This window comes from Mugil cephalus, chromosome 13, assembly GCF_022458985.1.
Source record: "Mugil cephalus isolate CIBA_MC_2020 chromosome 13, CIBA_Mcephalus_1.1, whole genome shotgun sequence".
Lineage (NCBI taxonomy): Eukaryota > Metazoa > Chordata > Actinopteri > Mugiliformes > Mugilidae > Mugil > Mugil cephalus.
Genome location: NC_061782.1, coordinates 10,360,755 through 10,375,366, shown reverse-complemented (window position 1 = coordinate 10,375,366; position 14,612 = coordinate 10,360,755).

Sequence of the window (14,612 nt, the reverse complement as noted above, 5' to 3'; positions counted from 1 at the left end):
GCGTAAATGCGTGCTCCAGTTTGGCTTGGCACACATCTTAAATGGCCTATTACAGGACTTCCAGAGGGCACGTGGGGAAGACAGAGGAGAGACAATCGTTCACAGTGCAGCAACGAGGGCCCCTGCGGTGAATAAAGATGAGGAGACAAGGGAGGACACGTATCCACTTACAGTGAGAAATGAAACAGGGCACTGAATGAGGGATTTCCTCTCACCCCGCTGAGCATCGGTGACTCCCGATGATTGAGAACATATGGTGGAACCAATCATTTTGTCATTTTGAAAACACTCTGAACAACTTGTTTCTAACCTTTTATATACACGTGCATACACATCTTTGACATTTCAGTCATTGGTAAAAACGACATCACAGGACGCAGGCCCTTTCAACGGCGCGTTCCACAAGTATTAGCATGTAGTTTAACATGAGAGAGGTGAAATGCATACACCAACATGGTGTTGAAAGGGCTTAGGGTATATTGATTTAGATCTGGCTTGACAAGTCCAATTTGCCAAACAGAGTCCACTGGGATTTGAGACAAACCCTTCAGAAACCTCATTTATCACGAAAGCTTTAGCAGGATTGATCCAGCATGGCAGCACCTCCCCAAAGGGTGAGGTATTTTGTGTGTTTTGCAGGAATTAAGAATATGAGAAAAGTAATCAAACAAGCCAAGGAGGTTAGGAATCCCTTTGTGAGTCCATTGTACTGATACGTACTGAAATGCAGGCGCGTCACATTGCTTCAACCAGCTTCCAGAGTCAGGGATCAATTTTTAAATAAACAAGGACTGAGAAATGCGTGAGTCAATCGGGACGTCTGTTCCACAATTTCATCCCATTTCTTTAGAGAGTTTGTGCCTGCATGAATTTGCTTTCAATGAAAACCATTTGCCCATTCTCCCCGCTGAGAAGGACTTGCCATCAGGAATCCAATTAGATTTACAGTCCGGCAACAATGGTCCTCGTGGAAAATCCTGAAGAGCAAATGATTTGACTGGAGGTATGGTTTTATGGTGGCTCTTTCAGTATGTGGTGTTGCTGAAGAAATGTATTGCTCTGCTTCTCAGCAGTGGACTGAGGTGACTTCTGTTCAACCGCAAGTCATTTTCTTCATGGTTTATTGCTGCTCACTTTTACATTCTGCAGGTGTAAAGCTGCTTTGGTTGAGATACCTCAGTCAGAGCCTCAGAAAAATTACAAAAACTGAAGTTTTTCACATGGATAAAACACTAAGAACCATTCACCCCTGTTGCTGAATTAACTGAAACGTATGTTGGTCCAACACAATACAATATTATAGTACAAACAACAGCCTCCACAATTAAAAGTTGAATCAACAGCTCTCATCTCATCTCATCTCATCTCATCTCATCTCATCTCATCTCATCTCATCTCATCTCATCTCATCTCATCTCATCCAGTCCCATTTCACCGCAAGTCATGTCATTTCATGTTGTCTCATCTCATCTCCTCTCATTTCATTTTACCTCATTTCATATCATCTCATCTCGTCTCATCACATCATCTCACTTCTCCTCATCTCATGTCATTCCATCTCATCCAATCCCATTTCACGTCATCTCAGGTGTTCTCATCTGATCTCGTCTCATCTCATCTCATTTCAATTAATCTCGTCTCAGTTCACCTCATTTTATGTCATCTCATGTCCTTTCATCTCATCTCATTATGTCATGACATGTCATCTCACCTCATCTCATCTCATTTCACGTCATGTCACGTAACCTCATCTCATTCAATTTCATTTTATCTCCTCTCATTCAATTTAATTTCATCTCATTTCTCTCATCTCATCTCATCTCATTTCACCTTATGTCATGTCATGTCATCTCATCATTAAGTTGAGAATGCAGTTCGTCTTGTGTTGACGAAATGGAAGACTGTAACTAATCGTCTCAAGTTTTACTTTGACTCGACGTCCCTAGTCTGGTCCATTTGTTCATTTGGATTATTAATGCCTTGATAAAGCATATTGATTTTACTCACTCTGCGGAGCGAGACAGGCTTTTCTTTTGTTCTCTAAATTGTAGCCTTTCAAGTGGCTCTTGTAGCACATATTTCTCTCACTATGACAGCAGTCCAGCCAAAACCTGGAGGCGGTCTAGACGAGAGGCTCGAGGCTCCTGTCGTTTGCTGCAGTCGTCCTGCGCTGTTACACCTTTCAGCTCCCCTCACATTCCCAACGGCTAAAAGAGGGCAGACAGATGAATGGATGGACTTAAACATAACTTTTCAACAAGTCAAACGGCACGGGATGAAAGATGTAGTTAGAAGTTAGAAGTGCCTCAGTGGTACTTCAGCCAACCTTTTTTTTTTTTTTTTATTAACACCACTTCAGGATAAAGAGATAATGTGCTCAAAGAGTGCCCCACAGAGCCAGCTTTGGATGCTTATCTCCCCAAACAAAACCTGCTCATGTTAGCGTCCGGTGCTGAAACACTTTTGCTATTCAGCACATGTATTCTGAACTTTACGTGTTAATGAACTGAGAAAAAAATGAATTATGAAAAGTAAATGCTTGAGAGAGCACTACAAGTCATTACGGAGTTTTCTCTTATTGTTTCTTGAGGAGCACTAAACACAGAAGTGGAGGCGAGGGTCTGTTAATTACTGGGAAAAAGCTGATTGGACAGCTTTACATCTTTCGAGCTGCGTCCCTGGCTGCTTTGAATCCCTTGAAGCAGCAAATGTCACAGGCTCGTGATTTTGCTGTACACACAAGGCTCGGGGATAAATCCAGTATCACAGTAGAGTCGGGTTTTCGCTGCGTGTTTGTTTACTCGCAAATCCTCGAAATCCTTGGAACAAATGAGTTACAACCCTGCCCGTATTTAAAAACCAGCAGAAAAACATCACTTAAATCGCAAAATAACACAGATTCCTGGTAATGATGCGGAGGCAGAGAGTGAATCACTGTAGGCCCGATGAGACTTTGAACAATACAGAGAAGAAAATCTGACTCTCTCCACAATTCATTTATCATAGTGACAGCCTATAGGCTTTTCCCCTCTCCATAGACTCTCTCCATTTGTCTGTTCGACCACTCTCCCACAGCTTTTCTCATTTAGATGTGCGGAGATAACACTGATGAGTGATACACAAGATTCACCGTGTCACCAAATTACCTTAAGTGATTATAGCTTGAGTACAGAAACACGGTTCATTTTTATTTCTGGCACGCGCCCATAAAGTGTGCGTCCACCTTCTCCCGGCCTGTTCGTCTCTGTTCTCAAACCACACCTTTACCTCCTCCCTCCTTCCCTCCCTCTTCTTCAATTCCTCTTCACTCTTTCATTAAAAGCACCAGGGGGGACAAGGAGCCACAGCTTCCCGAGACGAGCCCTTACCCTCAGTCTCTGAGCTGGCACGGGCTCTGTGCTAAAGACATGCAGAAACATGGGTGGAAGAATAAAATGTGGCAGGTAGGCAGCGCGAAGCGACTCAGAGAAACCGGGAGAGCTGGGCAGTAGAAGGTTGTTAATTCAGTGCCAGGTAAGATGGATGAGCAGTGGGCCTGGAGCACAGCTTAGACTTGTTTATATTCAAAAAAAAAAAAAAAAAAAAAGCAGAGCAAATAAGAGGCCTGAGCATCGGTATCATACAGACAAACTGAACAGGTGAGTTGGTTGTTGCAGTCAGGGACGGGTTCCACGCACAAAAACACCAAGAGACGCACACATGATGCGTTTAGCAAGAAGCGCCGCAGGAATTCTACTGCGGCTCATGTCCTGCTGCAGCACACTCAAAATGATTTGATAAGGCGTGGCGCTCCCTCTTACGCACCTGAGTCAGCAGATAGCGTGTAGCCCTGACAATGCTGCTTATAGAATCGGTTGAGAAAACAATCTCTGAGAAGGCGGGCTCTTCGCGATGCTCGCATAGGTCGCGTCCCGGCGCTGGGTGGATGTCTCGTAGCCGGCACACGTAGTTATGAGACGGGGAATAAAAGGTCGGCGTTACATTGCCACAGTATAATGTCATGGAGTGGACCGAATCATTAAATGCTGCAGGAAAGGTTGCTGCTGTTCCTGTTCTCACTCTGAGTGCATATTATTGCTGACATGCTTGTAAAATAAAGCTGGTAAAGTTAATAATCTGCTGGTGACAGGTCGTCACTGTGGATATTGCGCAGACTGAACAATTGTTAACGATGGTGATAGTGTCGCATACACCGATCAGCCACAACATTATGACCACCGACGGGAAAAGTGAGTAACGTTGAAACATCTCGTGACTGTTCAATGTTCTGCCTGGGAACTTTTGGACTTTTTAGACATGTACCACCTACCTATACCAGACCAGACCAGATACCCCCATTCCATAACAATGATACTCCTTGATGGCAACAGCCATCCCCAGCGTCCTCCAAATTCACTAGATCAAGTATCTGTGGGATGCACTGGTACAAGCCCGATCCTCCCCTCAACTCATAGGAACCACAGGATCCCATTTTCCGATGAGTCTTCTGGAGGCACAAAGAATGTATATTATTAAGTGGTAGGAAGGGGGAAGACAATAAAAGGTTTATTTATTACACGTGTGATGTGAAAAAAAAAAAAAAAAACGAGCCACAACTACATAAGTGCAACTTCTAAACTCAAAGAGAATTGCCTGTATGAGCCTGACAATCTTTCTAGGAGGCAAAACTTATGGATTAATCACATCAACTCTAATACAGCTTTTTAAAAGAATTGGACACAATTAGTCTTTGCTGCCATTGTTCATTATACTGAAAATTGATCTCTGGCAATATTTGCAACATTTTTAAACAAGCAGACCGCAGTCTTTATAATGAATATTAATCACAGTGTCTTGGTTTGGGGGGAAACCTTGCCTTGTCTGTCTGCAGTCAGGTGAGTGAGGAGCTTATCATGACGGTACAGACACAAGAAAACGGCCCAAACCGTAAGTGTGTCATCTGATGTAAACGAGGAATAAACGGGGGAATTTATGATCGCTTTGAGGCAGAAGGTTGAGATTATGGCACAGCTGACTGATGCCGGGCTTGCCCCTTTTAGACATGATCAGATTACCGTTTCTTTCTTCTCTAATGGCTTTTCTGTCTCTGCCCCGCCTCCAGGAGCACAAAAGGGGGAGGAATCACAGTCGCCGGCAGGATTGCTTTTATTCTTTGCCACAAAGCTGCATTTTATTACCACTGGCATGGCGACCAGGGGAGGGATAGATAACCCCTCCTGCCTATACAGAAACTCACCCTGGACTGCGCATTGTCAGACCAGCAGCTGCTCTCTCAGCTTGGCTTCTTGAAGCCCCGGTCAAGGTTGCGCCGTGGCAACAATGTCCGCAGCAAGGACACACCGGAGACATTTTAATCGGCGAGAATGAATCGCATTGTCAGCAACAGATGAGCCTCTATCTGTGGTGGCAGATGCCTTGTAGTATCCCAAAAAAAAAAAAAACATGAAAGTGCATCTAATGAGACACATATTCATATTAGTGTAGAGGCTAATTAGAACTCGCTCGATGGAATTTATGAGATAAGTGACAGCTCTCAGCTCGCCAGTTATTATGCAGGACTGCTCTCTCCCGTCTGATTTCCACGCACAACAACAGGTCCCTGTTATTTCTGCATAGCAAATTTGCAAAATAAGAGTTTGCGAGTCTACGCCTTCGAAATGCACAATAACCCTCCATGAGAACATTCCCACAGGGATGCCATGTTGTTTCCTGTTTGGACAGACTTTATTTAATCACAAGTTCTACACAAAAAGAAGTAAATCCTGAGAAGTGTGATCTGAATTGGTCAGTCGAAATTATTTCAACAGCTGATTGCCTCAGTCACTGTTATTTCTATTTTCCGAGTGCAACTGCAACCTCGGCTAACTACCGCCACAAACACATTGGATTTTTAAACCATTTAAATGTCAAACAGCAGCAGCAGGACACAACATCATTGACATTTAATTAAAATAATCCACTGGGAGAACGGCAGACTCAACCACTAACAATAAAAGCCGTATATGTCATTGGCGACAACGAAACATCCACTTCATCTGTTACTCATGTCCATGTCTGATGCAGCTCAATACAATCAGCCACCTATCGTCAAGGCTGCGATATTATCGGAAACGTGTAAACCCAATTATATATTTATTACTGAGGTCATTTAAAGGTGACGTCGTACCTGACTGCATTATATTACAAATTCATGAGGGCTGCAAGAAATATGGAAGTTCTCTACAACCCCGCCGGGACCTCATTGAAAGGAAAACAGTAAATACATTTCAGCGCCTCTACATGCAGCATAAACATTATAGGTGTCATAAATACAGAAAGAACAGTTGTATTGGATCGCCGTGGATATATGTGGCAACCGAGTGTGCGTTAATTATTAATGCTGAAAGAAATGCTGACAATAATTTTTTTATATATATAAAAAAACAAAGCACGTTTCCCAGGACTAAACACACAATGGTTTGTACTTATATTGTATTATATAGAAGGTTAACTTCACGTGTGTTGTTCAAATCTCCCAATAACTTGTAACTTAGGACATAGTTTTCTCATTGAAGGCTGTGTTCATCTGTTCAAAAGTGCTGTATCTCAAAAACTATAAAAGCACAGCTTAGATACATGTATATTTAATGTGTTCACACAGATTTGTGTATCTTACAAATTAAGGTTAGAAATTGAAAAAACTGGGTACAAAAGGAGAAATTGATCATTTTTTATCTGCTACTACAAAAACGATCAACTGTGTTGGTTACAATGCCAGTTTAAGGGTTAATGCAATATCAGATAGCGACTTATTGAAGTATAAGCGCTAATAAACTCTGCAGATGAGGAACGGCTGGAGCGAGTGTGCTGCTTTATGCACCGGTGTGTTCACGCCATCTGGAAAACGCTGGTGGCTCTGACCACACGGAGAAGGATGCCACTGCTGGAGAGATAACAATACCGGGCCCAGCCCTTTGGAAATGTTTCCCTCGTTACATAAACATGCTCGTCCAGGTGTAGCTACCCCACCGCCGCTCAACATGCCGAATCCTTTAACGGAGGGGACCCGCGTAATGAAGCCCATCATTCTCGTCAGACAAACGCAAGCGCCGCTAGACCCCAGGTGCAATCACGCAGAAGCCTTATCAGTTACCAGGACGCATGCATCATCTCTCCAATGTTCAATTTTCCTTTTTGTTATTTATAATGTGTCATAGTGGGAGTCGATACCTCCAAAGAGCAAGAGGCGTCCTTTTTTCTTTTCTTCCCACAGCAATTATGGAGAACGCTGTGGTGTTCTGACTGATGAAACAAAGTACAGAGCCCCGTCCCCGGGGGAGCGTGTAGCCGTGTGAATCCCCAGCTGTGGGGGAAACCCACGTAATGACTTCTGTTTCTCGGGGAGGCTGCAATTTAACTGTTTTAACATTCGATGTTTGCAGCAGTCGTGACCGCGAGACACTCTGGCAACAGGCGCAAGATGAAAAACTGAGTGGGAAGTTTATAGGGTCAAAAAGAAATTACCTACACAGCGAAGCCTTCAGAGGTTATCACATTATTCAAATATGCTAATATGAGCGAATAATTAGATTCAGAATTAGGCTGGTGCAGATGTGAATATATACAGGTCTGATCTTTGATTCATTCAAACTGGTGATCCTGAAAAGTCACTTATACATTGTTCTCATGCCCACAGACGTATGCATATAGAACTTTGTGCCATGTCAGCGGATTCTTCACACTATGTGGTGCCGTGTGTTATTCACGACCTCATGAGGGGAAATCTTTGATAAGACCTGAGTTCACTAGTGCTTTCAGATGGACCTTGTGAGCTTGTGCTGACCTGGAAAGTCAAGGAAACCGCTGCTAGGCAACTGTTGACATCTAGAAACCACAAAGGCTAACAGTAGCAAGGCTAACAGCCTGGTAACAATGTAGGAAATAGGTATAGTGGTGAAAAAAAAAAAAACGCTTTATAACCATCTTGTGACAACACAATGTTCTGCTGGAAAACATTTATGTGGATGTTACTTAGACATGTACCGCCCACCTAGACCAGACCAGACACCTCCACCCCATAGCAATGACAGCAGTCACCCCCAGCAGGATGCAGCCTGACACAGACACACACAAAAAACAGTTTAGGAACAAATCAAAAAACAATCGACCTGGCCTCCAAATTCACCAAACCCCAAACCGATCAAGTATCTGTGGGATGCACTGGAACAAGCCTGATCCACAGAGGCCCCTCCCCTCAACCCACAGGACCCAAAACCATTGGACACCCTCAGAAGGACCCATGTCCATTCTCTGATGAGTCAGAACCTTTTTTGAGGCACAAGGGAAACCGACACAGACAGGTGTATGGCGCAGTTATCCAGACCATGAAAAGATCCTCTAAAAAAAAAAAAAAAGAATAAGAACCTCATCTTCAAGAAGCCTGGATGAGTGGTGAAAATAAGTGGCAGACCGACGGCAATGATGTTACCGCTCGAACACAAAGCATTTTGTAAACACAAGTCCCACGTGAAGGCATCATGCAGCCAGCCTTTCCTCCTCTCTCGTTTTCCACACTCACTGCACACCTTCTCATGACTAATTAGCCCTCCAGCTTCCTTTAGCCGCAGGAGCCCCTCCAGCCTTACTGAGAAATTGAAGACTGGTCCTAATTTCTTTTTTTTTTTTTTTTCCTGTAAGGTCTGTAAGCTCACACGTCTAAATTACAGCATTGTTCAACAGTCTGGCATTTTTCAACAGTTGTCAAAATGCCTGCTGCTTTACTTGTGCGCTCACTGTCAGGGTTTACTGGAATAAAACCAAACAGAGCAGAGGCACCAGTGTTGTCGCGAGCTACACCTGCACATTCTTGATATGACGAGTTAAGTATCTAGTGAGGCAACATCCTTCAGTAGTTTATTCACGCTGACATGTTAACATTTGCAAGCTGACAGTAACTCATAAACACTAATGAGTGTATTTTGTTTTTGCGCAGATTTTGCAAGAGAAAAAAAACTATTTTAATGATAATAAAATGCGTAAAAATGATAATATGGGGTGAACCTACCTACATGATTCTAAATATAACGTCTTGTAAAAGTGTACAGAGATCCACAGCCTTAACCTGAAGTTATCTACTTTCTATTGTTTAATATGCAGCGTGGTTTTCTCATTTCAAATCTCAGAAATACTGAGTAAAAACTTCTAAAAGAGATGGCAGGCCGACTGGCTATAATAAATACTCTGTTTTTAGTCTTTTTTTTTTTTTTTTTACTGGGGGAGTCAGCTAGGACATTTTAGCAGAGCTTGTTTGCTCATTCACACATGGAGATGGTAATGACATCTCTTCGGGCTACAATTAATTATCACGGGCCATCCATTAGCACCATAGAGGGCTGCAGTGTCTTAACATGTCATAAGGTTGGTGTGCTGCAATGCACGGGTAGCTCCACCTAGTGGAACCACCCCACACTATATGCCTCTGCAACAGCATGCAGCTGCACCTTTAACAGAACTAATGGTCATATGTTAGAATGACTCCCCTGCAGTAGTTATATGTGTACAGCTGGGCATATATGTTTGTATTGTGAAGCCGTAAAGTGACCAAAAACATGCATGCAACATCATTTTATAGTTTTATATATATATATTGTCTATTGGCCTCGGCCCCTCTTCATTCCTGTATTTAAATGTTAATTAAACGCTCGTGAAAGTGTTTGCAAATCGTCACGTATCTGCTTCTAGCTGGGCATGAAAAAAAACAAAAAAAAATCAACGATTGATGAGTGATTGTACTTATGCCAGCGATAAACACGTGCCCAGAAACTGATTTTTAAACAGACTCTGAAAGCTGGCACGCCCTCGCTGTGACAGGATGCACGGACGCAAAACAACCAGATGACGCCACGGGAGATGGGAAAGGGGCAAGAGTTGGTCAGTGTACCAGATCATAACCATCCTTCAGAGCCCGGAACAGTTGTTACAACGATCTCAGTACAAGACTGAAAAATTTCAGCCTAAAAAAAGAGAGACAAACGTACCTCAGGCATAACATTACGACCACTTGCCTAATGTTTTGTCGGTTTCCCTTGTGCCTCCAAAACGTTTGTGACTCATCAGGGACTCTATCAGTTTGGGTGAATTTGGAGGCCAGGTCAACACCTTTTGCTGTTTTTTATGCTTGTTCCTACACTGTTTGTGTGTGTGTGTGCATCAAGGAGTGTCACTGATATGAGTTACATAGGTCACAAGAAGATCAATGTTATTTACTGCCTCATGTCATAATGTTGTGCCTGATCGGTGTAAATATCCGAAATCTGACTCAAAGCAATCATACTGACTTGACTGGTTCTTCGATACATAGGCAAAGAGTGTCAAAGGGTCACTAATTGATCTGCGAAATCTGTGTGTAGGGTAAGTTGACCTTAGTTTGGATAAAAATAGGAGTAATTTAGATTGTGGATTGAATCTCTCAAATGTCCCTTTTTGATCACTTCGTCCCCCGTCGAGGACATAAGTGTGTGTTTCACAGAAGTTTTAGAAAGACACAAATAGCAGCAGAGTAAGAAGTTACCTCAGATGACCGTCCTTTAGGTTTGGGGTGGTAGGACGGTGGGGTGGGGGGTGCAGCTTTGATCTGATCTGCATTGCAGAGTGGTTTCTGGAGAGGAAGGAGGTGGGAAAGAGATGTGACCGAAACGCCATATCGAGAACGTATCAATTTTTAATCAATGTGGCTTCCTCCAGAGACACAATTATGTGTAAAGCTGAAATTTCAGGAGCTGAGGCAGAACTCTGGCCTATATACATCACAGTTAAAAGGGTATCAGCTTTTTTGCACTTAAATTTATTTTCGTTCTTATACTTTTATCATCACCGGTAAACAGAAAATTGAATGTTCATTGTTAAACTACGTCATGTATGAATTTATTCTCATGCTTTAACTTTGAACCACCTGTCTGCCACTTTGTAAAGGAGTTAGACAGCTGACAAGTCTGATCAGCATTTCTGTTGTCACTGTGATTCTCATTTTGTAGCAGCTCTGGCTGCAAGCTCTAGCTGGAAAAGCTGTGTAAGCTGCGCCCGGTCTTCAGTTACTCCTGCAGATATGATTTTAATTGGACGTTATAGCTCCACAAGGGAACCGCGGCTTTCTTCTTCTCATTGATCTGCCTTCTGAAGTTCGCTATATCATCGGCGCAGAATTTTCGGTGTACATCACTCTCCTGTTGGAAGTTGGCTTCACTCCTAATCAAATAGAGCTGTGCGTTTTCCGCTTTGATAACCGTGTGCCTTCTTCTTATTTTCGCAATTTCGTAATTTTTCCTCCTCTAGATTTGCTCGACAGCCTATTTTTCACTTCACGACTTCCAATAAAACACACAATATGTGTTCGCCCCCTTAACAAAAAACACTTGTCAAATCTTTTAGAGCAGGACTCTTCAACGTTTTTCAGGTCAAAGGCTCCCAAACTGATGGAAAGATTAAGAAGTGACCCCCTACCTATATTATATGTGTACTATATTAAACTTGGCCTAGTGCTGTTCATAAATACACATTATTATTGTCATTTTGCATTCAATATTAATCCATCTCTTATTTCTTTACTAAAATATGTTCAATTCGTGTTAATATATATATATATAATGTCTAATCAACCAAAGACTTTAAGCTGCCACTCCCCCTGCAGTACCCCCGCAGAACCCCTAGGGGTCTCGGTCTATTCGAACTGTTTCCCTTCTAAATATCTTTGGTGACCCAATTTAAGTAACTGCTCAATGCCCAGTTCCTAATACTGTAAAAGAAAGCCTGTGTATTTTTATTGTCACCATTACCTCATTTACCCACAAATATTAACAGACATTTATTGAAATATATTTGGGGGGCGTTTTGCCACCTTAAACTGGAATTTAATTGCAGGCCTTTTACTGGTAATGGAGTATTTAGAAACTCTGGCACTGGTATGTCCATGTATGCCAATAAAAATATTAAATGGCAATGTTGCCATGTTACCTTTTTCAAGAAGTCGGGGAAAAACAGAGCATCAGCATATGAAGCATTTGCGGACCGTACAGGTCTGGATACATGATGCCAGCTTCCTAAACTCCTATTAAGTTGTCTCATTTTACAATTATGAACAGTGAAAGCATTAGTGTATTGTTGAAATATTATGACAACATTACAGAAACAGGTCTTCCTGTAAGCTAGACTGGAAGTCCATACTGTTAAGTTTATTGTATTACAAGACTAAGCTGCTGTTTGATGGTGCAACACAAACCTGCCAGCAGACCTGCAACAGCAGATTATCCTGCCTTGAGTTTCATCTTCTCTGCTGTACGCCGACAGGGCGAGGCATTAACTGCCGCACGGTACGGAGGAGCTGCATCACCGTGCCGTTAACCACCCATCGTTCATAGTCACTGTTCCAGCTACCCATCGTAGATCAGGGGCCCTGCACAATGGTGAGCATCAGGGTAGGAATGCTAAAAAATGCAAATCACGTCTTCATTTTCATTTTACTGGCTTCAGGGTGTAAAATGATTTCTATTCTTTCTCCACCAGACAGCAAAGTCTGACTCAGAAGCGTTTATTTCAGATATTTGCACATGGCCCGGATCCCAGAGGAGGGAAAATACCACATATTTAAACCATGACTCATGCCCACGGTGTTGATCTTTTCTATCAACTTCTCTGTCTGTTACAGTTCAGATCACATTACTCAAAGACTTCATGACTCAGACGAGGAGCAAACGTACAGACTTTCTATTCTTGAATGCGCGCAGATTTAAGATTAATATAAAACATCATTGCGCTGGGACAAGGACACATTGATCTGTGTGTGATTTATGTGTAGAAGAAGAGAATCATTCCGCTCAGTGCCACTTGCCAAAACAGCTGCTGTAGCTACTAGGGGTCATCTGCTTGCAATGGTACAAGCATCAGTTCAACAGCATCGCTCGGGTAATTCTGGCACCGGCTCAGGTGAAGCATCACAAAGACATTAATTACCACATGAGAAGCTGCTAAGTTGGCAGCACTTGGTATCGCTGCAGCCTTCTCCTGTGACATTCATTTTTGGAGATGCAGCCAAGGAATAAAGAGATTGTAATTAACCTTTTTTTTTCCAGCAGGGAAAAATAGCACAAGCCATGAAAAACGTGATGGCATACAGGAAAAAACATTATGTAAGTCTGGTTAGTTGTGCTTTCGAGCATAAAATAGCAATAAAATGTGCTTAAACAGTGCCCTCTCTTGTCCATAGAGTGTTGTTTGCACGAGCAGCATCTTTTCTAGTGTATTTGATCACATTTAAGTATGCATCATGGTAAAATTTGCTACATGTGTCAGATTCAGATAAAGATTCAGAAAACTTTATTTGTCCCCAGGCGGCAATTTAAGGCATAAGTAAGCAGCATGACTTGCAAGTACAGGACACTTTTAAAGAACAAAAAATAAATAAATAAATAAAAATAGAACAATACAAAATATGCAATAATGCAAAAAAAGGTTTTAACTAACTTTTTTTTGTCTGTGGAGGATGTATTTTGATGTGATTTTCTTTTATTTAACGTAAATGAAAACAAATTTAGCTATAGTACTTCACCTGTGGCTCAATATTATTACAAATATGATGACAGTAAGACAGTAAGACATAACGGTAAGACACAGCTGTCATCAGCGCATCAGTGCTAACCGCCGCACAACTATTTATACGTTTTTAGCAAAAAAATCATAATTAAATTAAATATTTTAAAATATTTTTCCATCCCAGCCCATTCAACCTCAAAGAAGAGCAATTAGCTTTTGAAGAAATTTAGATTTAGAAATAATATTTCTAAATCAAAAGCTTTTGTTCCATTTTCTTGTTTATTTTGATATTTTCCTTGTTTGTGTGTTTATTGTGTGTGTTCTGTTCACGTGTCACACTGGGAATTTCAGGTGGGGTGGGATTGTGGGAGGGACAAAAAGGCTAGGAAAAATGAAAGATTAGAAGTCTTCATGTTCACGTTGTTACTTGTGAAACTGCTTCCAATAAAGAAAGTCATTAAAAATTGATATCAGCAACAAATTTTGAAATATTTACAAACGATTGTAGTTCTCTTCTTCTTCCAGAGGGGGCACTGTAGCCACATCAGTCTCAGACATAGATATATACACGTGTCCCAGAGCCGTATATTAGAGAGAGTCTGGCCAACTGAAATCATGGGCGCCATGTTAGATACATCGGAGGGAATAATCTACAGTGTAACCCTACGGGGCGGATGTGCTATGTTGAAAAAAAATCACTTATTTTCACCATTAACAGGCCTATAATTATTATTGACAACGTCTGTCAATATGTTAAAGGTCCTCACTAAAATATCCCAGCGTCTACGTACTGTAAATATCTTAAATGAGCCTCTTTCTTCAGTGTCTTCAATGTTCATCCATCGCCTTAAAAATTTTAAATTATACAGAAAATGTATAAATACTCAGAAAAAATAATTAATTAAGCTAGTCTTACTGTTATTTAGTATTATCATTATTATTAGCACGCTAACCATAATAACCTAATAACGTAGTAACCAAGGCAAAGTTACGTGTCAATTGAATTTGGGTATCTGCATCAACATAAATTAAATGCACACACGGGTTTC